The following is an 11,525-nucleotide window of genomic DNA, read 5'->3' as shown; positions in this document are numbered from 1 at the left end:
TTTTTGTTTGTAAGAACCAGGGAGAGATGTAAACAAACTAGATAGCACTGGAGGGTCTTTACAAGAAGTTTCTGGCTCTCATGTTGAGGCGCTAACTTGCATAGAACCTTATTTCAGAGACAATACTGAGAATTACACTCTCAAAACCTCATGACCATGCCATGACACATGAAGACAAAGAACTTGAGATAACAACTGAGATTCTCATTCCCATTGTGTTTGCCTAATCCACCTGAATGACAAGAAAACAATCTTTTACCAAGTGGTTTTTCTTTCTCTATGTTTTCACATCTCACTTTTAGGACAGCAAAGGAAGTTCATCTGGATAGACGACAACACCTTTAAGAGGTAACCTACTAATCACCCAGCACATACATAACTGTCATCAGGGAAGAATAAGAAACAATGAGATTGATTTCCTGAAATCAAACACAAAAATAATTTCTATTACTCTTGACTTTTTTTGTCTGCTTCTTGTTACTGATCTCTTTTGCTAAGAATGTGGTAGACAGGGCTGAAGTTGCAGGAGCTGAGACCAAGTGGGAGAGAGGGGAAGGGAAAAAAGCCTTAGCTGAAGAACAAAGAGGGATTGATACCCAGGTCCCAGACGAGGCTGTGGGAAGCAAGTAGAGTCAAAACATTATGTTTAAATGGAGAGTGGAGACCAGACGTCGAGGAAAGCCTCGGGAATGAAGGACAATCAAGACACTCAAGGCAGGCTTGGGAGGTGAAACACGTACAGATTTCTGGACCCAGGAGAGCTGGAAGTCATGTGCACCATACTACAGTTGAGCCTGTGGGTGGGGTGGAATCTTGAAGCTGAGCTGTTCAGTTGCCTCCTTACATATAAAAGTTTTCTAAAATAAAATAGGAATAAGACAATAAGTTTGCAGAAAACAGTGCTATGAAAGTAAATCCAATCTGCAAACCAAAAAGCAATTTGCATTTTTGGGTGCTTAAAATAGATTAAGTATCTGAATTACTCCAAGTTTAATAAATCAAAATGTTATCTTGCCCGAAAAAACTCATTCCTTTCACAGTTTATGGGCATGAAGATGAATTTGTCATTTTGTTAGAATCCGAGGTTTTATGCCTCCTCTGCCAGTAGAAATTACGCTTGTTATTGTTAAAAGCTGTTCCACATGTAGTGATTTTATTAATCAGGATAGAGTAGCTTTTACCTCGATAACAAATGAACTATGAAGCTCCTGTTACTTAAAACAACAAAGGTGAATTTCTCGCTTATACTACATATTCAGCCTGAGTCAATAGTACAGCTGTTCAGTGTCGTATAATCAGGTAAAGAAAGCTAACAAGATCCTCCATCTGGACCATACCTGGTTCACGATAACAGAAAAACCGACTTAGGGGAACACAGAGGTTCGCGTCACCTCTGCAGGAAGTGTACACGGCACATCCTTACACATCCAGAGTCCATCTAACAGAGTCCATCTGACATTCCAGGGAGATTTAGAATATTAAGTCTCATAACAGAGATAGAGAGAACTGAAATTTGTGACCATTAATAATGGCTACCGTCTGATAATTTAAAATACTAAGGGGAGATTCTCAGAAAGTCATCCTCAAGAGGAGACCTAAGGGAAACCAGTAAGGAGACAATAATATTTGAGGACATGGGCATAATCAAGAAAAAAGATCAAAATCTCTAAAGAGAAATTTAAAATTAGGCATTTTAGTTGTTCCATAATGTATAGTTACTATACATTCGAGATTTCCTTAAACACAAAGTGAATAAATGATATTTAGTAGCTAGGCCCATCAAAGTTAAGGTAGCTTTTGAAAATGTCATATGGAAATCTGTTTTCTGCAAACTAGAGAAAAAAGGAATAACAGTGAAATTAACATTCATATCGATCACCCTATGGAAGTAATACTCCCATACAAAATTAGTCCTCAAAGTGAGTTCAAAAGCATAAGTAACCTCAGGAGTGAGCTTTCATGACTAGCTAGTAAACAAAAGCAAGCAAACAAATGAGAAAGGAAAACTTAGAAAACCCTATGGACAAAAATAAATCATTTTTCAGCAAAGAACTTTTTCTTTTTAGTACATGTTTACTTACATAATGTTTACTTGTGTGGAGTTGGTGTACACACATAACCCTTCTTAATTCTTTTTCTCATTCTACTTCTCTTCCTCTCCTCTTTCCCCTCCTCCACCTCTTGGTCCCCTTTCCATTCGAGAAAGTTCTACCTCCTGACTTCTTATTGTCTATCTGTTTTTGCTTTCCACTTACATTGTGGATTTTTCATATAGCAGGAACTGTGGGATATTTAAATGTGCATCTGATTTATTTTACTTAATATTATGGTTTCAAGGTACATCCATTTTCCTAAAAAGAACACAAGTTTATCTTTTAAATGGCAAAGTAGTACTCTATTGTATATAAATGCTACATTTTTTTTAAATGTTACATTTTTTATCCACTCATCTGCAGATGGACACATAGGCCATTTCCAAGATTTAGCTCCTGTGAATTGTGCTGCTGTAACATGGTTAAGGGTGTATCACTGAGAAATGATGTCTTTAACACATTCAAGAAGATACATAGAAGGGAATAGTTAGGTCAATGGACTTTCTAGTTCTAAGTTTTGAGGAATCTTTTTTGGAGTTTGCAGAGAGGATTTTTGATGGCCATTATTTTTCAACTTTTTAAGAACAATTAAAGACAAGGAGTAGAGAGCAATTGTGGTATAAAAACAGTAAAGTTAAGGTTCAGAGACAAAGCTATAGAAGACATAAAGGATCATAAGCCTGATCAGAAAAGGACTAGAACCCCATTGGAATGTGTCAGTTTAGAAGCTGAAGGTGTTTTGTTTTTTGTTTTTTGTTTTAGCAGAAGATAAATAGATTCAACTTTCCGGCGGAGACAAAGTGAACGAGTTAGGAGGGAATTCTTAGACAGTTTTGTTTGTATTGTAACATTTTAAAAAAATCGAATCTTTGGATATTGAAAAAGTTTCTATTTCTTCATATGTTTGTAGTTAAAGCCTTGACAACTCCAAATAGGGCTTTTTGTTCCAGAAAATACAGCTGTGATGGTCATGAAAAAACCAGGCTCCATTGCCAGTAAATAGAAATGAGGGTAAACAATCAAGATGCCTTATGCCCATGGAAGCAAAGGGAAGATAAATGGGTTAGTCTAGAATGCTGTCAGAGCCCAGTGGGAGGACTTTGCCTACCTTAAAGTGATCAATTCAAATTAGTTGGCAAAGGCCATTGTTATTCAGATTTCTGTTTATTCCTATAACATTACCCACAGATTCTCCCAGCCATGACATGTCTGCAAGGTGGAGAAGGCAGATCAGCTACTGAATTTCCTCACATCCTGGCCTTCTAGGCCCACCAGAGATATTGTAAACACATTTTCTATTTGCCTATGCCAGGTACTGATTTAATTGTCAACAACCCAAGAAATAATTTCAACTGAATACCATTTGTCGTGTCACCCCAGGTTAACGCCGAACCATTGATAATATTTGTCAAAATGCAACATTTCAACCAGCTGTCTTTTTTTCACAGCACACACATGCACAGATGCTCACAGGGAATGTAGACTATAAAAGCAAGCCAATTGGTCTTGACAGCTTAGTAAAAGGAACGTATAATTTACCTTTGTCCAAGTCAGAGTGAGTTCTTATTTTAGAAAAGGAATGATTTCACTTAATGAAATTTAATTTCTGAAGAGTTCAGGGTAAAGAAATGTAGAAGACATCCTGAAATGACAAGAAGACAGGAAAACTTTCAAGATCATACATCCTTTTTTTCAAACCAACTGTACATAATTGCAGTAGTTACCAATGATTGACATAGGATTAATAGTGGAAACCTAATACTTAGTAAAATGCAAAGGTACATCAGTTTTTTACTGGGATGCAAAAGAATATCTGACAAACAAATTAGCATCAGTATTCAGCTATATTCCTGGGGGGAAAAAAGGGTATGTAAAGAAACAAGAAGTCAGATATAACCTTTTACAATTAAAGTGATATTATCCTTACACGAGTATTGGGATTTCCTACAATCGAAAAATTTTTTCCAGCTTTACAAAAATATGGAATATTGGAGCAGATGTGTCGCTAGCTCTTTCTCTGACATTTTCACAAGTACTGTTATTCTAGTCAAGTAGCAAACAGCTGTTAAAAAGAAATCTATGTTTGAGACTTGGGAAGGAAAAGGAAGCCCCGTATTGCTACATTCATTTTTAACTTCATTCCAGGCATTGTGGTTCAGGCCAGACATTACAAAATCATTAATCCAGAATACAGTAAATACACCACCATAATGCTGAGACACATTTTCTCTTCACAGAGAACAGGAGAGCTGGGGCCAGAGTGCTGAGTTCAGACAGTTCAGCAAGCACAGGGAGGCTTCATGGTATCTGGAGCAAGCAGTCTTGGTGACTTGGGATTGATTCTCAACTTTACTGTTCCACATGTAAGCAGTTCCTATCGTTTTAATATGCTTTCGGTGGTCTGTGTGGCCCCAACACATAAGGAAATAAAAGAGCGTAAAGAGACATAAACCTGCAGTTTTTAAGAAAAACCCAACAAAGAGCTGTTCGATCCTAAAATCAGCTGAGATTCTCAGTAGCTGTACCGTAGGGATAAACTTGGCTTACTTCCTGGCTGGGGCACTTCCATCCCTTCAGCATTCCAGTAGAAAGCTGATCCGCAAACCAATTCAAAATCACATGGTAGCCCACACCTGTAATCCTAGTACTCTGGATGGATGAAGCAAGAAGATCTCAAGCCCAGAATGAGAACTTAGTGACTTAGCAAGACCCTGTTTTAAAATAAAAATTGAATAAGGGCTGGGGGTGCAGCTCAGGGTAAAGATCCTGGATCAAATTTCTCATAATAAATAAATAAATGCGAGTCATTCACTCACCTTCTCTGGAATCTGATTTGTCTCTAGATCCAGAGATGTCTATTCTGTGAAGTAAACTTTATGATCCTCCATGGATTGGAAAAAGACCATAGAGTTCATATCTATATTTTCTTGCTACTTTGAAATCCTATTTAAGTGTCTCTAATGTATTGTGCACAATACATTAGAACATTAGAATGCAAATGAAGTAGTAAATAAGTTTTCATATATGTGGACACATTTAATTTTTTTAATTAATAGAAGCATACAATAAAAATGGTCCTAAAAAGTGGAAACCCTCATTCTAGATTACCCATAGCCCCTAATGTTCCTAAGAAGGTAAATGAAATGAAAAGACCTTATTGTCATAATTACCTTCCCAGTGTCACTCCAAGGAAATTACTAGACCAAGGATACTAATCAGAATATGTTAACAGTGCATCAGAAGACCGGAAAAATGAGGAAAGGAGAAATAATAAATGGAAACTGTTTTCCTTAGGTGACATTTTTCTGCAATAACAAACACTTAAACAAAAAAACTCAAACTGCCCACCTTCCTTATCCTGGCCTCCCTGGCATCCTCTACTTTGATATGACCATGGCAGCTCTTGGAGAATATTCTGTTCAACCCCAGGGATAAGATCCAGGGCAAAGGCACCTTGTGAAGGAGACTGTGTGTAAGAACAATGTGAATCTCCCAGGGATACTCAGGAAAGTGAAAACTGCATTTCAAGAAATTTCAGCTTCCTCAGAAAATGAAGTTACAGAATATGGTTCAGGCAGTTTGCCTAGAAGGAGACAGACAGTGAGGGGAGAGGACTGAACTCTCAACTGAAAACCAAAGGTCATGTTCAAGGTCACAGTTGTAGATGGTGTTCCTTGGGCAAAGTCAGCCTGTAGACTTGGTGTGTGTGGTCATCCATCTTTTAAAATCTGCTGAATTGTTTCTAAACATTTAATAGATGAGTAATTTAATACCAAATAACAAAAAGTCTACCTTTGTGTCTCCTCTTCATAAATGAAAGGTCTGAAAACACTGAGCCTGCATTTCTGAAACCACCAGGGGCTACAGAATGTTCTACTCCTTATAGAGAGAGGGTGGAGGCTCTCATGGTCATCGAGTCCTCGATGTGACAATACTATCACCCTATGCTGATTTCAACTGTTCTGAAGTCACAGGCACAGCAGTGACACAGAAAGCTGAGAGAACTCAAGAAAGAAAACAAGAAACCCTGAATGCTCAGCCGTTTTCACACTGCTTCCTCTAAACCCACTGCCTACTCAGAGCCAGGCACTTTTCTCCAAATAAGTAATAGGAACACTCTAAAGCAAAGAGGAAAGATGACTCACTGCAATTATATTCTAATTGAGAAAATGGGACAGTGAGTATCAGTTATCAGTGAAAATAATATATCTTGAATGCAATCATGAACCAGTCACTGTTCTTCTTCCTACAGAAACTCCATCGCAAGGAAATAATTACATCCCACTTTACAAATAGGAAATTGAAAGCAACTCAGATAGACTCACAGCTAATAAGTGATGTAGGAATAATGGGCCCTCCAAGTCTGGGTCTGAGGAAAGGTATTTAATCCCTGAGCCATGCCCTTAAGTACTAAGCAGAGTGCTACCAAAGACAGGTGTGAAAAGGAGTGACCAGGCAGCTGTGCTGGATTTGGAGGGCAATCAACGCCTTTCTTGGGAGGTATCGATTAAGTTGAGATCTAAAGAATACAGCTATACAAAACCTGAAGCAGGAAGAGCATCTAATGCAGGGGACTGTAGTCACAATGAGATTGGCCTGTTAAGCTCCTGAGATGGGGTGACCAGCATGGTTGGAGTTTGATGAGAAAGGAAAAAATTACAAATATAGTGCTTAAAAGAGAAAATTCAGCCCTGTCCTAAAGAAGTTTAGATTTTATTGCTACTTGGGACCCACTGAATGGTTATAAATTGAAAAATGCCATAATCTAATTGGCAGTCCCAAAAGACAGTTACCTCACATTTACCTGGGCTCCGTAGAAATTGACCTCAATCTGTGTTTCTAGTTCCTCTTCCAGTATTTCACCTTAATTCCTTTTGTGCCCAAACCTCAGCATCCTAGGACCTAGTATGATACTGTGGAAACAGCCCTGATTTGTAGCAGTTGCCAGTTTCCATGGTGTAAATATTCCACCTACCCAATTCCAAGCTATTTAGCAGTTGGACAACAGTTACTTAGCAACCAGCTGTTGGATACTAGCCAATTATTATGATCTGATTTGCAAAGACTTTCATCCTAACATCTTGGCCTTTTGAAATTTACCAAGCACTCATGTGACACGACTTTCTATATCTCATTCTCTTTGCCTATAAAATTTAGCCATTCTAGAGCTGTATCTAAAAAAGAACATTGGGTTTCCAATAAAATTGGATTCAACTATTAGCTTTGTCACATGATCTTGGGAAAAATCTTCAACATCTTCACCACGGTCAACCTGTTCCTAATGAAAAAGTACAACATAAAACATTTAACAGAGTACTTGGAATACTTCATAAGAATTTGTCACTGATCTTCTTTCCTTCACAGCCCTGATTAGAACTGGCAGAAGCTAGGAAGTTTGTGAAGATCACCTTTGCACATTCTGTCTTTGGAGAGCTGGGGCCCTGCTTACCTTTCTTTTCTCTTACTTGCCTTCCAGGAGCTACCCAACAATCTATATTTTTCTTCCACATAGTAAAAGAATTATCACATTGTATAAGACGTATCATGTATATAAAAATCAATTGTGATTGAAACATCACCATTTATTGTATAAGACAGCTGCCTGATAAAAGAACATATTCAAGATTCTGGTGATAGCCATCTCCTGGTGTTGCATTTCATATTGGATATTTTTAATTTTTTTTCTTTACAGGTTGCCACTTGAGGTAAGAAGCTGAGTCATAGCTCCCTCTTGTCTGTCTTTACATTCTAGAATCCTAGACACCTCATATTAATATTTAGTTGTATCAGCATCAAAAGCAGAAGCATCTTTATTCTATCACAGCTTTATTCTATCTCATAACCTTGTTTGAGTCTCAAACTCTCTGAGATTTACCACATTCAGATGAATTTAGTCCATGACTTCTCTAAAATTCAATGATTCTATGTTTTAAAATATTTATAAACTCCAAAAGCACCTCTAAAGCCAACAGAAAAAATACATTTGGCACTCTTCTTGTGAGATTAACACAAATAAATCTATGTAGTCCTTTCTAGAAAATCAAAGCAGAGTATTTAGTCAATTGTATGAATAACTCAGAAAGAAAGAAAAATGAAATAAAACAAAGCAAGAATCTATATTTTTTAGGATACCAGAATTCACTTAATTTATAGTCTTTTACAGTAACCACTGGGGGAAAAAACAGTGTGTTCTGTATCTCTATTTAAGAAAATAGAAAAGTTATATTTTCCTTTAAATTCAGAATTTTTAGAGCTCTTGTTCAAAGAAATATTCTAGCAAATAGCTAATAAAATGTATATAAAATAACCCACTTGTTGAGTATCTCAGCCAAATTTTAGAAGATGTTTTAAAATACTGGAAATGAAGTCATCCATTAGATGGGATGACTGCATTCTGTTATTCTGTTAAATTCATTATGTTTTAATCAATATATTCATGGATACAAAATTCAGAAAAGTGCCTGCCCTAACATATGCATCTAAAGTAACTAATTTGTAACTCAAAGATTGGCATTGCTGTGTACTAAATCACCCTGATGCACTGTCAACACATTTAAGCGAGCTGTTTGTTAGCTCCTGAAAGCTAATATGCAGGGAATAATGTACCCTGAGTTTTGCAACCAATAAGGCCAGTACTATTTAAACTGCTAAAGTGGTTGTATATCATTATACAATAACACAGAGCTTCAGTGCAAAAACAGACAGCAACTTACTGCTAAGCTTTTTATATTAACTGGTAAATAGTCACCCTGATCAAGGTCAGAAGAATTTTGTCCTTCCACACATTTCAGGGGACTTAAGTAATAAGCCCCCAGGCATTGCTTGTTATCTGCCATTTCTTACACAGAGTTGGTTGATACAGAATCTTTTCTGCCATGTTGCACAGCTCTACCGTTAGCAAATTTTCATTGTGGAACATGTATAATTTATATTATTAGTCACATTTTTCTTGATTGGGTCTTGCACATCTCTGACCAGCTTAGGAATGAGAGATATCAAAATTGAAAGGGAATGTGTGAAATCTTAACAATTTAAGGTCTTACTGAAAACCATGCGCCCCTAAAACAAGAGATAATAATCAATTAAATCACTCGCTTTTTGGGGCATACATGGCTTTATTCTTTAAAGTCCTTTAAAATGCAGATTATATTATCAATTATCTAAAACTTCAACTATCTCCCAAAATAGAAACTTTCCTGTCTCAACTAACGCTGATATGGTGATTTAGAAAGAGTTCAAAAATTAAACACTAACATCATTTTACTATAGTTGTGTGGCTATTAAGCTGTCACTCATGAATGTGTAGACACTCAAGCATAGTATCTATAACATAATATCATCTGGATTTTGGAAAATAGCTATTTTCCTTTAAAAAGAGAAATCCACAGTGCTGCCCTGCCGCTGTCAGTGGTCCACCAAGAAAGTTTAATGATTCATGTTGCTGGAAAACACAGCTAAGTATGGCTGGTTGTTTTTCTATCCAGAAAAGTCCACAGAGGCCAAGAAAGGCTGTTTATATATCCAGCTGCTTTTTCATGAGAGGGCAAGAAAATCCCATCCATCACATACACATGTTCCACCTGGCTTTGGGGTGGCACTGGACCCCAGGCAGGCTTAGCATTGAAAGTGTACGAGCCACAGACCTTTGAAGAGGCCCCAGCTGTACCTGTTGCCTGAGGTGAACCGGAAATCCCTGATGACTGAGGTCTTCCGGTGACTTGACATTCCTCAGGCTTTACTGGAGAGGTGGCCACAGCGTGACTCAGCTCTGAGCCACGGCTGGGCCTTCCTCTGTCCTAAAGGAAGGATAGAGGAGAGAGAGAACTGAATGTTTGCTAATGCAACTGCCATCTGCCACCGCTAAGTCTTATGGTGACAGAGTGCAGGTTAATGCCAGATAGACTGAGAACACTCGCCATCTGTTCACTGCCCTGAAATAAAATTAACTAGGTCATCTGGATTTGGAAGCCTCGCTGGAACTGTTGACATCTATTCCCAACTTAAGGATAGAAGTCTTTCCCCAAGTTAACATCATTCATATTACCCAGAGAAATAGATTCACTGTAATTCTTCTAGCGGAATAAGCACAGTTAGTTGATGATACTTGATAATAATCTATATGTTAACCACCAATAATGGAATTGTAACCCTTATAGTATTATACTTTAAGTAGTATTACTAAGTGCTGTCCAACCGAATGCTTCTACAGGAAAAAAAAAAAAGTATAAGTTTAAGAATGGCAAAATGACAGATGTAAAAATAATAACAAAGTACACATGAGTGACTATAATTAATCAAGATAAACTGCTTTTAAATTAATAGCCTTTAAACTTTTTCAGGAAAGAATACCACTCTTTAAAAAATGATCTTACTAGATACAAATTCCCATTCCATGAATGACATACATATTTAATACAGATTTATTAATTATTGGAGAAAGGGTTTAAATTGGAAGATTTGATTCAAGAGTTACATATTTGTAGAGCTGCTATTCTGAGTGTAAAAGGCAGCATGCCATGGGGAAAGTTTATGTATTTGGAAGCCAGGCCCACACCCTATCAATGCAAATAAACTTGATCAGTGACCTGAACTCAGTTTCAAAGAGATTGTGAGTGCTTGGGCTGCGGGGGTTATTATGTCCTGACTAAGACTTTATGCTAGATCCGGAATTCACTCTCTCTGACCTCCAGCCAAGAAAGGAAGTAGCGTGGATGAGCAACTTCTCTAGGGATTTCTCAGTAGTGGAAGCTGAAAGGAGACAGCAATTGAGGAGCCAGGCCTGAACTGAGCACATTCTGCATTTAGATGGATTGTCTAAGCCCTCACACAGCAAGACTGCTCTATGACCTACAGACTTCTGAAAGACGAGCTGCTTGGGGCAGGTGGTGGTGTTGGAGCCAGCATAAGAGGAAGGAAAGGGAAGGAAAGGGAGTCAGAGAGGAAGGAAGAGAGGCCTTATATGTCCGCCTCCTTCAGAGTCAAACAGTCTAGAGTTGAAACGGGAGCACTCGTGTCTCGTGCTCATTTACTAAGTTAATCACATCTCCAATCACTACAGCTCTTGAGTTGCAGAATGTGTGTTCAGGGTACTTTCAGTTCCAGGCAGACAGGAAACAGTAAATGTTAGCTTTTGTTACTGTTGTTATTAATACTATTTTTTACACCATAAAGGGAAGAGAGGGAAGGGAAAAAATTCTGAGTCTTGTGCAAAGCTTCAAAGCTACTATTTCTTCCAGTTATCTCAAACATCCATCTTCAGCTCAAAGAATCCGCTCAAATTTGGATTCTTCAGGTAAGAAGCAAAGCAAATATTTGGCACAGCAAAGGGTGAGCAACTTGCCTTAGGACGGATCTTCCCAACAGGCCCTCCCATACAGGGAGTGTTCCAATCAGATAGTTGCCAGGCTTGCCCAGAATTTTTTCTTTCAAACA

The 11,525-nt window shown here is 37.8% G+C and overlaps 1 long non-coding RNA gene across 1 annotated transcript; it reads right to left on the bottom strand.

Annotated features, from left to right (window-relative positions):
• Positions 1-310: 310 nt before the first annotated feature.
• LOC134477374 (uncharacterized) lies at positions 311-9,914 on the bottom strand. Its single transcript, XR_010049405.1, has 3 exons — positions 9,760-9,914; positions 3,633-3,735; positions 311-857 (listed from the first exon to the last, which is right to left on the bottom strand). It is a non-coding gene; the product is annotated as an uncharacterized LOC134477374 (long non-coding RNA).
• Positions 9,915-11,525: the final 1,611 nt, after the last annotated feature.

Source organism: Cavia porcellus, unplaced genomic scaffold, assembly GCF_034190915.1.
Source record: "Cavia porcellus strain 051 isolate PalLab524CR breed Dunkin Hartley unplaced genomic scaffold, mCavPor4.1 scaffold_8, whole genome shotgun sequence".
NCBI lineage: Eukaryota > Metazoa > Chordata > Mammalia > Rodentia > Caviidae > Cavia > Cavia porcellus.
The sequence above is the reverse complement of the archived record's forward strand: the minus strand, read 5'-3'. Positions and strand labels throughout refer to the sequence as shown.